The 13,731-nt window shown below is 43.1% G+C and overlaps 1 protein-coding gene across 5 annotated transcripts in view; it reads right to left on the bottom strand.

Annotated features, from left to right (window-relative positions):
- ASAP2 (ArfGAP with SH3 domain, ankyrin repeat and PH domain 2) overlaps positions 1-13,731 on the bottom strand; it is a 93,776-nt gene that overhangs the window by 69,154 nt on the left and 10,891 nt on the right. The window contains exon 1 of one of the 5 annotated variants that reach the window (XM_081906081.1): positions 1,549-1,603. The exons of the other annotated variants lie outside the window; for them this stretch is intronic. The gene's annotated coding sequence lies outside the window, so the exon portion shown is untranslated. Of the gene's footprint in view, positions 1-1,548; positions 1,604-13,731 lie in introns of those variants that run through there. 5 annotated transcript variants of the gene reach the window in all.

Genomic DNA, 13,731 nt, shown 5'->3' on the forward strand with positions numbered 1-13,731 from the left:
GTTGAGGGTGCTCCTGTAAGCAGTTCTGGTTAATTAGCCATAATTAGAAGTTATAGTCTCCACAGCAACCTCAGCTCCGGCACACATCGAGAAGATATTTTAAGTGATCCATTGAGCCGGGTATTCCAAGTGCAAAGACTCTGAAACTCGAACTCAGAAGTAGTAAGCAGAAAACTAAGAGCAGTGTCCAGCCACTGATGGGAGGCTTTCATCCAGTGGAGGCTCTGACAATAGATAATTTTTGCCAATACCCTCTTCCTCTCAGCAGTTCTCCATGCCACCTTCCACACCAGGTCACAAAGCTCACATGTAGGGTCAAAGCAGACAGCAGACCAGACCTTGGACAGCTCCTGAAGCTCTCCCCTTCTAAGGTAGGTACAAGAATTTGCAGTGGGGAGCTACAGAGCCAACTGTGGGCAGATAAGGATGAGTGCTGTAGGCTGCACTTCACTGGAGGAACTGGTTGGGTGGCTAAAGGGTCCTTGCCTTATTTAGCAGTCTTCTAACTTCTGCAAGCAGAGACATCACCTTGCCAACAAAGGCCCGTATAGTTAAAGCTATAGTTTTCCCAGTAGTGATGTATGGAAGTGAGAGCTGGACCATAAAGAAGGCTGATCGCCGAAGAATTGATGCTTTTGAATTATGGTGCTGGAGGAGACTCTTGAGAGTCCCGTGGACTGCAAGAAGATCAAACCTATCCATTCTGAAGGAAATCAGCCCTGAGTGCTCACTGGAAGGACAGATCCTGAAGCTGAGGCTCCAATACTTTGGCCACCTCATGAGAAGAGAAGACTTCCTGGAAAAGACCCTGATGTTGGGAAAGATGGAGGGCACAAGGAGAAGGGGACGACAGAGGACGAGATGGTTGGATAGTGTTCTCGAAGCTAAGAACATGAGTTTGACCAAACTGCGGGAGGCAGTGTAAGACAGGAGTGCCTGGCGTGCTCTGGCCCATGGGGTCACGAAGAGTCGGACACAACTAAACGACTAAACAACAACAATAACTTCTGCAAGGCTGGGGAAATAAGACTACTGTAGGAGACAGATCTCTGAGTCAGAGGATGGAGGCAGGACTGAATCCTCCTTCTTGGCTTCTGCCCAGTGAAACTACCTTTACCTCTTCTGAGTCCTCCAACATGCACAGCAAGGCCCCCAGCTTGTGAGTCATCATGAGAGGCATTTGAAATACATATTTTATCTCAATGTATGTACACATTTATAAACATACTTTATAAGCAATTTTAAAAACATGTTTGGTTTTTTTTTTAAATGGAGAACTACATTGAAAAATTCAGAGAATTGCAAAACCCTGCGGATTATGAATTGCATTCCAATGTACACAACAGCCGGGGAGGTGGGCGGATCAGGCCCATTTGCATAGGAATACATGGAAATTAAGTTCCTCAAAGGTTCCCAAGTGCACAGATAAGCAGTGCAGAAACATGCTAGAGCTTAATGTTCAGCAAATAAAGCATTTCTCTCTAAGAACAATGTTAACAACACTTGCGGGCCCTATAAAACATTTGCTGCACCCAGGTTGACAATTACCTACTGTGCATCAGTCAAGCATATCATCACGTGGTTTCACTGCACAAAGAATCTCCCTTGTCCTCTTCAAGAACCATATCCAGGTACTTTTAAAAATCCAACAAAGGATTTTAGCACACTGAAAGCTATATAGAAGAAGAGGGACAGAAGGACAGAAGAGGGAACAGAGGAAAGTTAACTTTTTATTTAAGATTATAACTTGACTTCATCCTAGCAGAGCAGAAACATGAGAGGTTTCACTGAACTGCTATAAATAGTAAGGATAACATGGCACTGAAAATATCCATATGTTGATAAGCTAAAGATATCAAACTCTGGATAGGAACTTCCTTATATGGCCACTGTCATGTATATCCACGCTGCTCCCCAAGATATACCATTGACATACATGAAACAACAACAATAAAACCAATACAGTGGTACCTTGGTTCCCAAACGCCTTGGTACTCAAACACTGCAAACCCAGACGTAAGTGTTCCGGTTTGCGAACTTTTTTTGGAAGCCGAACATGCTCCGTTTTGAGTGTTACGCTTCCAGTTTGAGTGCCACACTTCTGTTTTGAGTGTTAAGCTGAGGTCTGTCTGTTTTAGGCTCTTTTTGTTTTGTTTTTGTGACTTTGTGGAAACCAGTTCAGCTACTGATTAATTGTATGACTGCAGTTCATTGTTTATTGCTCTCATTTTATGGATCAATGATCTCGTTAGATAGTAAAATTCATGTTAAATTGCTGTTTAAGGGGTTGTTTTTAAAAGTCTGGAATGGATCAATCCATTTTGCATTACTTTCTATGGGAAAGCGTGCCTTGGTTTTCGAACGCTTTGGTTTTGGAACAGACTTCCCAAATGGATTAAGTTTGAGAACCAAGGTACCACTGTACTAGATTTGCATTGTTACTTACCTATCCATTGATATATATATATTTTAAAAAAAAACCCAAACCCACTCAAGGTTCAAATTGTTCATTTTATGTTTTTAGTCAATACCAATTACTGAGTAACACTGAAATCCTAGCTATGTCTACTCAGAGGTAAGTTCTGCAGAATTCCATAAGGTTTATTCCCAGGTAAGTGGGGTTAGGGTTGCAACCTAAAACTCTTTACAGCCCCAAAGGAGAAGTCAACATGCATCTTGGAAAATTTGCCCCATTATTTGCTTTCAAATGGGAAATCTGGCGATTGCTAGACGTAATGCCATCTCACTGATACAAGGCCTTGCCCCTCACAATACGTAAAACAAACTTCTCGAACAGCAGGCAGAGTCTAAGCTCCACCTGCGCCATGCAAGACGCCATCATACTAGACAAAACTCTATGAATCTGGCAAGAATCTCTCTGGGGAATTATAGCAGACAATTCTTCTACATTAAAATTTTATTTTGTCACTTTGCTAAATGCACATTTTACAAGACACCTTTGCCAATAATAGATAAATAAAAATACTATTGAAATATTGTTGATCCATTCCACCAATCTAGTTAATTTTGTCTATACATGATATATAGATATAGTCACATACACACAAAGTGAGAAAATTGATTAAAAATGGGTTTTGCTGCATTATTATGTTTCTCTCATCTATCAGGTGTCTTCCCCTCCCATAACCCAATACTTTCCTTCATTTTCCTGGGCCTGTCCTTTCTCCTACAAAATATTTTTTGCTAGGTAATTGAAACATACTAGCTGGAAAGTCATAGCCATGTCAGCAAACTGCCTATGAAGTCTGTGTCTAGCCACACAGAAGATGCTAAGTAATTGGAGGGGATGAATTAAAAGCAAGGCGAAGCCACCAAACAGAAGCCCTGGCTTAACAGACCTCAATGAAAAAAGTAAGGCAACATAACAGCACGTACACCTGAGCTAACAGATCCCAGGAAGACAAAAGACCATTCCATTATTTTAAAAATGCTCCCTTATCCATTTGCCTTCCCAACTTGATGTTGGAAGCAGAACAGCAAGGATCAAGTCATGTAATAATAATAATAATAATAATAATAATAATAATAATAATAATAATATTTTTATTTATACCCCGCCCTTCCCGGTTCAGAAACCCGGGCACAGGGTGGCTAACAACAAATTTAAAACACTTAATCGTAATACAACAGAAAAGCAGCATAAAATACAGTAAGAAAGCATGAATAACAATAAAATTCAAAGTACAAAAGTCAATTTGAGGGAAATCCATCCAATAAACATTAGATAGGTCACCAGGGCTAGCTGGCTAAATTCGACCTACTTGGGCCAGCGAGGAGGTCAGGGGAAAATTAGCTGTGGGGTCCCAGAGCGGGTAATCTTCATAAAAAGGGGGGGAGGGAGGAAGATAAGGGAAATAAAAGATCAGGCTGAGTTCAAATTGAAGGCCAGGTGGAATAGCTCTGTCTTACAGGCCAAGCGGAAGGAGGTTAAATCCTGCAGGGCCCTGGTCTCATGGGACAGAGCATTCCACCAGGTCAGAGCCATCACTGAGAAGGCCCTGGCGCAGGCTAGTCTGACTTCCTTAGGGCCCGGGACCTCTAAACTATGGTTATTCGTGGACCTTAAAGTCCTCTGCGGGGCATACCAGGAGAGACAGTGCCGTAAATACGAGGGCCCTAAGCTCTCATATTACATTACATTTGTAATGTAATACCCGATGCCTTATCCTCTGGGGTCTGTCATGCCAACAACAGTCTGGGCATGAGAGCTACTACATAGATATTCCAAGAAAAATGAGTTTCTCATAGTGGTAGAACTTCAAGGGCCTCTTTCACGGTATCAGTGGTTACACCAGAATCTATCATTATGGTTATCACAATTATATTTATTTATCTATCTCATTTATAAATCACTTCCCATGAGGCATCCCAAAGCCTGTCTCCAATATAATAAAAACATATCTAAAACAGTTACATATTATAAAAACATTTTTTTAACCTATCTCTAGCCTAGATGAACACTGTGGCACCTAGCACTAAAAATCTAAGTCAAAATGAATCAATCAATTAAGTAACTTGTATCAGACCTATTTAGGCTTTCGTTATTTTACAATGAGTCACAATGCCCTCCCCAATGCACCCTTAGCTTCCCCTTCCCTTAAAATTCCAGCCCTAGGCCCTGCTATGCTGCCGCAAAAATGAAGGCCACAGAAGCTGAGCTCAGAAAATTATATGAAATGGTGGCAATTTATACTGTTATGGAATATATTGCACATGATGCGCCATCATGTGAACAGTACAGTGGTACCTCGGGTTACCTACGCTTCAGGTTACAGACTCCGCTAACACAGAAATAGTACCTTGGGTTAAGAACTTTGCTTCAGGATGAGAACAGAAATCGTGCTCCGGTGGTGCGGCAGCAGCAGGAGGCCCCATTAGTTAAAGTGGTGCTTCAGGTTAAGAACAGTTTCAGGTTAAGAACTGTCCTCCGGAACGAATTAAGTACTTAACCCGAGGTACCACTGTACCACGTAACATTTGCGTGGAGGTTGGTGGAAGCCATTGTTATCAGTCTTACCCGTCCTTAAACCTTTCCCCTACCCTTATCACTAAAGCAGCGGCTTGCTAGTTAAAAGCAATTAGGTGATTCCCACCCCTCAACTGTTACTAGATCAGCGACAACAATAAGAGTCATTCTCCTTGTCTGATAAGAAGAGCTGAGGCTCAAACCAGAGCACCATTTCAAATTTAGATAAGAGATAGTATCATTTAGCCATTTAGTGTGTAAACCAAAGATACAGGCAACTGCAGAGGCATGATCACATGTGGTCTGAAACCATGGCCCAGTTCACACATCACATTAAACCGTAATTACAAAAACTATGTATTTTTTAATGCGTACAAGCAGCATGGTGGCGCATGCTGCCGCTCCTCCCTGTTGCACTGCCAGGAAACAAGTCAAAAGTCTGGCACGCCATGACAGGCTCATGGCTTGTTTCCCCCAAACTATCCACAAGCAGTAAGCCAAGAACAAACTTATTGGGGGGGGGGGGAGTGTTCCTTGAAGAGAAACAAACCATGAGCAAAAGGTTCAGATCTCGTGGCAAGCCAGACTTGGCCTTGTTTCCTGAAGGTGCAGCAACAGCAGGAAAGGAGAGGAGGGAGAGCTTTTCACCAGTACGCACCACCATGCTGCATTTTTATGTCGTTTCTAACTATCTTTTATTTTATGGGACGCGGGTGGTGCTGTGGGTTAAACCACAGAGTCTAGGACTTGCCGATCAGAAGGTCGTGGTTCGAATCCCCGTGACAGGGTGAGGTCCCGTTCCTCGGTCCCTGCTCCTGCCAACCTAGCAGTTCGAAAGCACATCAAAGTGCAAGTAGATAAATAGGTACCGCTCCAGCGGAAAGGTAAACGGTGTTTCCGTGCACTGCTCTGGTTCGCCAGAAGCGGCTTAGTCATGCTGGCCACATGACCCTGAAGCTGTACGCCGGCTCCCTCGGCCAATAAAGCGAGATGAGCGCCGCAACCCCAGAGTCAGTCACGACTGGACCTAATGGTCAGGGGTCCCTTTACCTTTAACTATCTTTTAATGCGGTATATGAACCTAAGATTGCCATATTTGTGTGTGTAAAGGAAATTCTGGACCTACAGCAACCCTAAGAACCAGGCCAATGTGTTGGGGCAAAGAAGGAGCTCAACCACCTAATCAAAACGGTTAAAGGCCTCAAATGTAGGACGGGGAAATGCCGTTGAGTTAAAGTCACCAATCTTTGGACAGCCTCTCACCAATCAGTGTTGACGTTCTCTATACAAACAAATATAAATCAACCGCAGCATGCTTCTGACTACACACTGCTGGCTTTGTGAGCAAAGTTTTAATGAAAACAGCCTTAAGCACCTGAGACAAATTCATCAATAGCTTGTCCACATAGATTCTTTCTAGTCATCAATCTACCGCCTTCATATTTCCCTGGCTTCCTGCTTTCTTCTGCCTGCTAGCAATGACCTCTGAAACCTGGTACGGTTCTAAGATTAAGATATGAAAGTCTCACCCCACTTCACTGCTACTCTGAGATAAGCAAGGTTAACAGGCTTGACTACTACAACGCTGTATTTATTGCTTGCGAACGTACAAATTGTGACAGACCAAACAAGCAGAAAACAGGAGGTTTACTGTGATTGGGGGTGGAATATAACACACGTGCAAGACACTTTTCTTATTTAGTGTATGACTCAGTGTTTGGGTTTGGAATTACTGGTGATTGATTGCATGATCATAGCAGCATTGGCGCTAGGCACTTCTTGAGTCAAGAGTACTTACATCAATGGCATAAGCCTTATTAGAAGAGACTAAGAGGAGATACGATAGCCATTTTCAAATATCTAAACAGCTATCACATGGGAAATAAGACCAAGCTTGCTTTCTCCTGCTCTGGAACATAGAACCCAAACCTATGGATCCAAGATACAATGAAGGAGTTTCCAACTAAACATCAGGAAGAGTTTTCTGACAGCAAGAGCTGTTCAACCGTGCAGCAGAATCCCACAAGAGGTGGTGGACTCTCCTTCCTTCAAGGCTTTTAAAGCAGAATTTGGATGGCCATCTGTCTTGTATGATCTAGTTGAGATTCCTGCATTTCAGGGGATTGCACTAGATGACCCTCAGAGTCCCTTCCAACTCAACAATTCTGTGATTCTATGAATTAATGTACCACAGTCCTAAGAAGAAATATGCTACAAGTATACTGCAGAACAAGCAGTATTAAGCCGTCCATATTCATAATTTGTGTCTGACCAAGTTCTGTATTGTATTTCATAATCTAAATGAGTAGATGCATCTCACAGAATGCTACCTAATCTGCAGGACCAGAAAAGATTTGCAAGGAGTCCTGGTGGCAGCATGCTTTATGACGTATCTCAGACGTGAGCAAAGGCTACAGAGGTAGCATGGGCTGGCCCTACTGCTCTTTATTCTTTAGCTAGACTACAGGTAGACTCCCTTCTGGTCCAGACTCAATGAGAAAGGCTATGGCCTCATCTCCACATTTGTAGCAGTATCATGCCACTTTAAACAGTCATGGCTTCCTTCAAGGAATTCTGGGAGCTGGAGTTTGTTAAGGGTGCCCCACCTTGGCTGGGGCTGATGGAGCTTCTGGTTCAAAACATCTGGCAACCCACATTTGCTACCCATGTAGTAGAGGCGTACCCCTTGCCTTGCACATGTTCCCAAAGAGGACCAGAAGCCACCACGTCATACCAATCCATCCACAGTGGCAGCACCTATCAGTCATCTTGCTTCCTTTGGGAACCATTTCCTTTGCTTCCTCTCAAGGAATAACAGCCTCTGAATGCACCAAAATCAGGAACAATGCTGAAAGCAAACTTTCGGGTTTTGAAAATCCACAGGAGAAAACAGGAGATGATACCTTAAACAAGACAGCCACACACCCCACTGATTCTACCAACATTTATAGCCACAAGAATGTTCGCTGTATCGGATTTATTTGAGCATCCATTAAATAAATGCCAGTCTCCAGCGTAAGACGTAAACTCAAACACAGCAACAGTTCCGCCCTTCCTGCAACAGTTGGCAAGCATGTTAAGTGGAATCAAACTAGACAGCAAAGGAACCTTTCTTGTGCCAAGTTAGGCCACTGGCCCTTCTGTCTAAGTATTTACACTGGCAGAAGCTCTTTAGGGTTTCAGACGGGAGCTGTTTTCTCAGCTCTACCTGAAGATGACAGGGATTAAACCTGGGAATTTAGCAGACCCACCTGTGCATATTATAAACTGATTCTTAAATAACCAATTCATAAGGTGTTTTTTTTTAAAAGTGATACAGAAATATAAACCAGACATTGGTCTAAGCACACCTGTCATAGACTAATACCTTTCCATCTAACTTTCTCTTACAAATGATCCAACGATGCTGAATGCTCTGAGGCCAACTCACTTTGCCCGATATAAGAAGCAAACAGTATACAAAGCGATGGCCTGATTCAATGCTATCTGGGCCAGAAAGGACTAACACACATTCCTATATGGTTTTGCTTCAGTATAAACCATTGGCTACAGTGTACCCAGAAGTCACTATGAATTTCTGTCCCATCATACCTTTAAAATTTGGGAGGGACTGTGCATATATTTTCTAATTGGGGAGCTAGTCTCATACTTCATGAGGTTGCTGGCAGTGTTTAAACTTTGCAGGTTAAAGAGTCCTATGCAAAAGAACTCCACGTGTTCTCCCAAAAACTGTGACGTCCAATGATCCCTTCTAGCTCTTGACTGTCTACTGAGGCTCTTACTACTCCAATTGGGCATGGCTCTCTTCTGGGTCTTAGTCGGAAATCATCCCCACATGTGCTACATGAGACCCTTTTAATTTTAACTTAAAGTGCCACTGGCTTAAAACCGGAACCAATAACTGAGAGAGATGGCAATGATGCAGCACAAGTGAGTACAGGTATGTGCATAATTCAGGCCCCTGGGCAACTCTGGGAGGAAGGTTGGGTATAAATTTAATTAATTGAGTTAAAATGCAGGCTTCGAGGACATTCTCTGAACACTTCTTAAGTTTGGCAGACACAGAATTTCCAATAAACTATTTTACTTGAATCTATCCTGCAGCTGATAATTTTGAATAAACGTATAGTTTATAAAATGTAATAATAATTCAGGCAATATTTGGAAACTAATGCATTGCTTCTGAAAAAGATGTCACACACTAGCATACAGTCAGGAAATTAAAGGAAACTACAGTATGAGACAAGTCCTTCCTTGGGTTCTCATGGGCAAAACAGAAATTAAGGTCGCCCATCTTCAGTTTCGGAAATCAATGCCTAAATGGAAGTGAAGGTGCAAGGAACATGTTCCTAGAAATAATTAATGTATTTTTACCTTGAACTGAAATGTGTTTGATTGTCCATACATGTTTCCCAATACAGTGGTACCTCGGGTTAAGAACTTGATTCGTTCTGGAGGTTCGTTCTTAACCTGAAACTGTTCTTAACCTGAGACACCACTTTAGCTAATGGGGTCTCCTGCTGCTGCCGCGCCGCTGAAGCACAATTTCTGTTCTCATCCTGAAGCAAAGTTCTTAACCCAAGGTACTATTTCTGGGTTACCGGAGTCTGTGACCTTAAGCGTCTGTAACCTGAAGCATCTGTAACCCAAGGTACCACTGTAAGTCTACCTAGCAGTGCAGTCTTAAGCGCTGTTTACTTGTTCCCTCCATACATAAGCTGAATGCAAGGAGAGGGATTGTGAGATTGGTGCTTGCTGTTCTTCCTCCAACAGTGTGAAAGGAGATCTAAGGTGCACACAGGTGCACATAGCTAGGCTCCTCCACATGATTACGGTGTGCAGCCATGGTTCACAACTATCCTGCAGAACCCAAGTGCATTCAGCTTACATAGGGACCTAAGCCCCACTCACGCTTTCATTGAACTCACAGAAGGTAGGAATAGGACCAAGAAGAGTGGGATCCCACTCCCCTCTCCACACAGCACAAAATACAGACTGAGTCAAATATTAAGAGTAAATGTTGCAGAGGTGAAGAGTGTGGCAGAGAACTCCTTCCCATGGGCACAGGTAGAATTTTTGTTAGGGGGGGGGTGGGATAGAACCTCAGTCAAACTGCAAGGAGACCTATCCCAGGCAGAGGGAGGATTCTATATTCATTCATGCCCTCCTTTTCCTATTTAGAATCTGGCAACACACTCACACAGTTTATACATGATTGAGGGCAGAGCAGATACAAATTTAATACACATGCATTATGCATTATTCAGTGGTTGCAGGTAAAAAAAAATACATAGGACTTGCTTCTTCTATGTGGAAGTGTTTGAAGACTGGAGGGCAGGGAGCAGTACCCTACAAAATTTTCTCTTAATTTTCTACTTCTGTGTCAGATCAAAGGAATACTTTTTTTAAAATGAAAAACAGATGGAAGATCAGGGATTATGGACTTGTGAAACAAGGCTGAGTATTGCACTAAACCAGCTAAAACAAATTACTCTTGCTGGAGAGGAGATATGAGCCGACTACCTTAGCTGCCAGCTCATTCTCTTCCATTATGGAGGAAGCTTTGTATTTGTAGTATATTTGTATTCTACACAAATACAAAGAGAGGGGAAATTCTACTTTTAGTTGTATTAGGTACAACAGGCACCTTCCGTACCCCATGGAGCGAAATGAAGTAAAATAAGAACCCAGCAAAATTCTGAATCTAAATTAGGGAACAGGGGTCAAGAAAATGGATATATGCATGGCAATGAAATTTCCACTCTTCTGCCTTTGTTCAAATAGTAATCCTGTCTGATTGATAGGGATTAAAATGATTAGTGAATGTATGTTGCTTCCTAAATGGCTTTCCTCAAAATAGATTTCACTAGGGCTATTTTTTTCTCTTTTTCTTTTGGTAAAGAAAGTTTTCACTGAAAATGAACCAGAGCCAATAATGCATGCTTCATGTCCACATTGCTTTCATGCTCCCTTATTTCCCCTCTGCGTCTTTTAAAATACATAACAAAAGCTTTTCAGGAATGCACAACTAATTTGTTCCACTACAATCTCTTCAGCTGTTTTAAGGTAGTCACATACATACTTAACATAATGCCTAGACAAAATTATAGACTTCCAGCTGGAAAAAAACAACGCACCACAGTGATAATCTACTCTTTACTCTGGTGCAAAAAAAGGGGGGCATCTGCACAGCAGGTGGTTTTATACATCACACTACAATTCCTAGACAATGCTAAGGATTAGGAAACCAAGTCACAGCCTATGCTCTAATTTCTGGCTTTTGTTGGTTTAAAGTCAGATGCTAACATTGAGGATGCAGCTGTAGGAACAGACATTAAAGAAACATGACTGCCAAGAGTAACAGCTGTAACATTTGCACAAATGAACCAGACTAGACATGTGCAGGAAAAGTTCAAAACTGATAAACCAATCATTACAAACCCTTGAGAAAAAAGCATTCACCGGACTGGAGGACCAAACCTACTGAAACAACAAAGAATACCCACTCTCTGTTCTACTGCTACGTTTCGATATCCTCATCTCCCCTGCACCTTGTAAATCATGGGCTTCTCAAGGCTATTATGAATGGTTAACAAAGCTTCGCAGACAAAACCCCCCAATGAATTCTGCTGTTTAATAATGACATCATAACCAATAGATGTGCATCCTCTTATCCATATTGCCTTACTGTCATCCAGCAGCCAGCCTACTGAATCCCTTCGGATTAGGTCTTGGATCATTATCATCACACACGGCCTCACCAACAATGTGTTTTACTGGAGCATTCATTTCAGACAGCTTGCAATGGTGCACAGGATAGAATCAGCTGGAAGGAGGCTACAAGCCATTTACTGAGTTTATTATAGAAGAGTTAGATATCCATGTACCTCTGCAAGTCAAAAGCAGTTGGCAAAGAGACGCAAATCATTACAGAAAGGGAACGGCAAACCTGCAAAAATTCCACACGCGCACCCATTGTTAAACTTAGCTGGGTTGTGGTTCAGAAACCTTTTTTAGCGCAACAGCATCTTGATCACATATCTCATCAATGACTTATTTTCCATTAAGTAATATATTCCAAAACATTTATGAATAAGGTCATAGTTGGTAGTAGCAGCCGGCAGCATTGCTATCCTGGCTTCCCAGTACAATCTGTGTATTCGTTTACATCCCAACTCTTTCTCTAAGAAGCTCAAGGTGCCATACATGGTTCTCCCCCTCTACAACGTCCCTATAAACTCAGTAAGTTAGGCTGAGAGATAGTGACTGGACAAGGTTACTGGGTGGGCTGAATGGGCGAATGGGGATTTGAACCCTGGTCTCCCGGGTCCTAGTCTGACACTCTAACCACTACACCACACCGGCACTTACGAGAAGGAGGGGCATGGCAGCATGGTGAGGGCAAGATGACAGGAATATCAGGCTGGCTCTCCCACCGCACTCTCACTGTGCTGAGCTTCCTGCTGCCTTGCACCTCCCTCTTAGTAAGTGTTGGTGTCGGGAAGCCCGTAAAACTGAGCAATGAAGCCCCACCTGCACCTCCCCACTGGGTTTAAAGGCAGTATGACATTTTATTTTGGATTTAGTTATGAACTTGTGATTTAATGTGATAGGACAAATACTTGTACCAAGCCACATTTCAAGCTGCAAAGCTCCCATGTGCTTACTCTAAACTTGATCCTGAACGGTACATCAATTCGTAAGCTGCACTGACTCTGCATTGGTTAGTCCAGTGGTTTTCAACCAATGTGGCAGGGCACCCTGGGGTGCCTTGATGATGATCAGGGGTGCTGCAGGCAACACTAGCCTCTGTCCCTCTTTCTTTCCCTCCCTCCCTTCTCTAATGCCCTCTTGCATCTCTGCCTCCCAAAGGCTTGCACAGCTGTTTGTTGCAGCAGCCCTGCTGCCGCCACTACTGCCTCCCCAGGTAAGGTGCTGGCCTCAAGTCCACCTTTGGCCACTTCATGTTGGGCCACTAAGGCTGGGGGCCTCCTCTCCCCAGGCCCCTATGGGGCAATGTGAGGAGGCACCTCTTTTTGGGGCAGGGAAGGCAGCTCATAGACCAGGGGCGGCGGCGGCAGCAGCGGCTGCCCGGAGGACTCCCAATAAGAGGGGAGAGGAGGCTGAGGGAATATTCCACAAGGGAGGGTGTTCAAAAAAGGGGGAAAGTCTGCCAGCTCTGCAGGCAAGGGATGACATAACTGAGCCCCATAGGTGTACAGCAGAAAGAAGGTAGTTGGTCAAGGGATCCCTGGACTCAAAAAGGTTGAATTCCTCTGGGTTAATCCATGCAACTGTACGTACATAATCTACCTAACACTTCTGTACTTGCAACAGAGGTAAGCAACTGTAATATAGCTGACATCAGAGAACTGCTCCTTCACAGACCAATGCTGAACTTGCACTCAGCACTACAAAAGGCAGAATTAATTAGAAAGGATTGAGAAGAAAATACCAACCCTACCACAGACCTCATTTCTTTGTGTTATCCTCCAAGGCACCAAATCTAAACACGTGCTTAAGTTTCTGCAGAATCAGCAGGAATCCAAGTCATCCTGAACGTTGAGGTGAAAACTGTCCCCAAGAAGCACCCCACATATGGCTATGGTAACCCCTCAAAAATTGAAAGGAAAATCTACTGCAAATGATCTGCAGTAGGTATGCACCAGAATAGAATTAATTCTTCTAACAATCCAATCCTATGCAGAGAAGTGAAGTCTTCTTTGTTCAGTGGGTCTTATTCC

Source organism: Podarcis melisellensis (assembly GCF_964234715.1).
Source record: "Podarcis melisellensis genome assembly, chromosome: 3".
Classification (NCBI taxonomy): Eukaryota; Metazoa; Chordata; class Lepidosauria; order Squamata; family Lacertidae; genus Podarcis; species Podarcis melisellensis.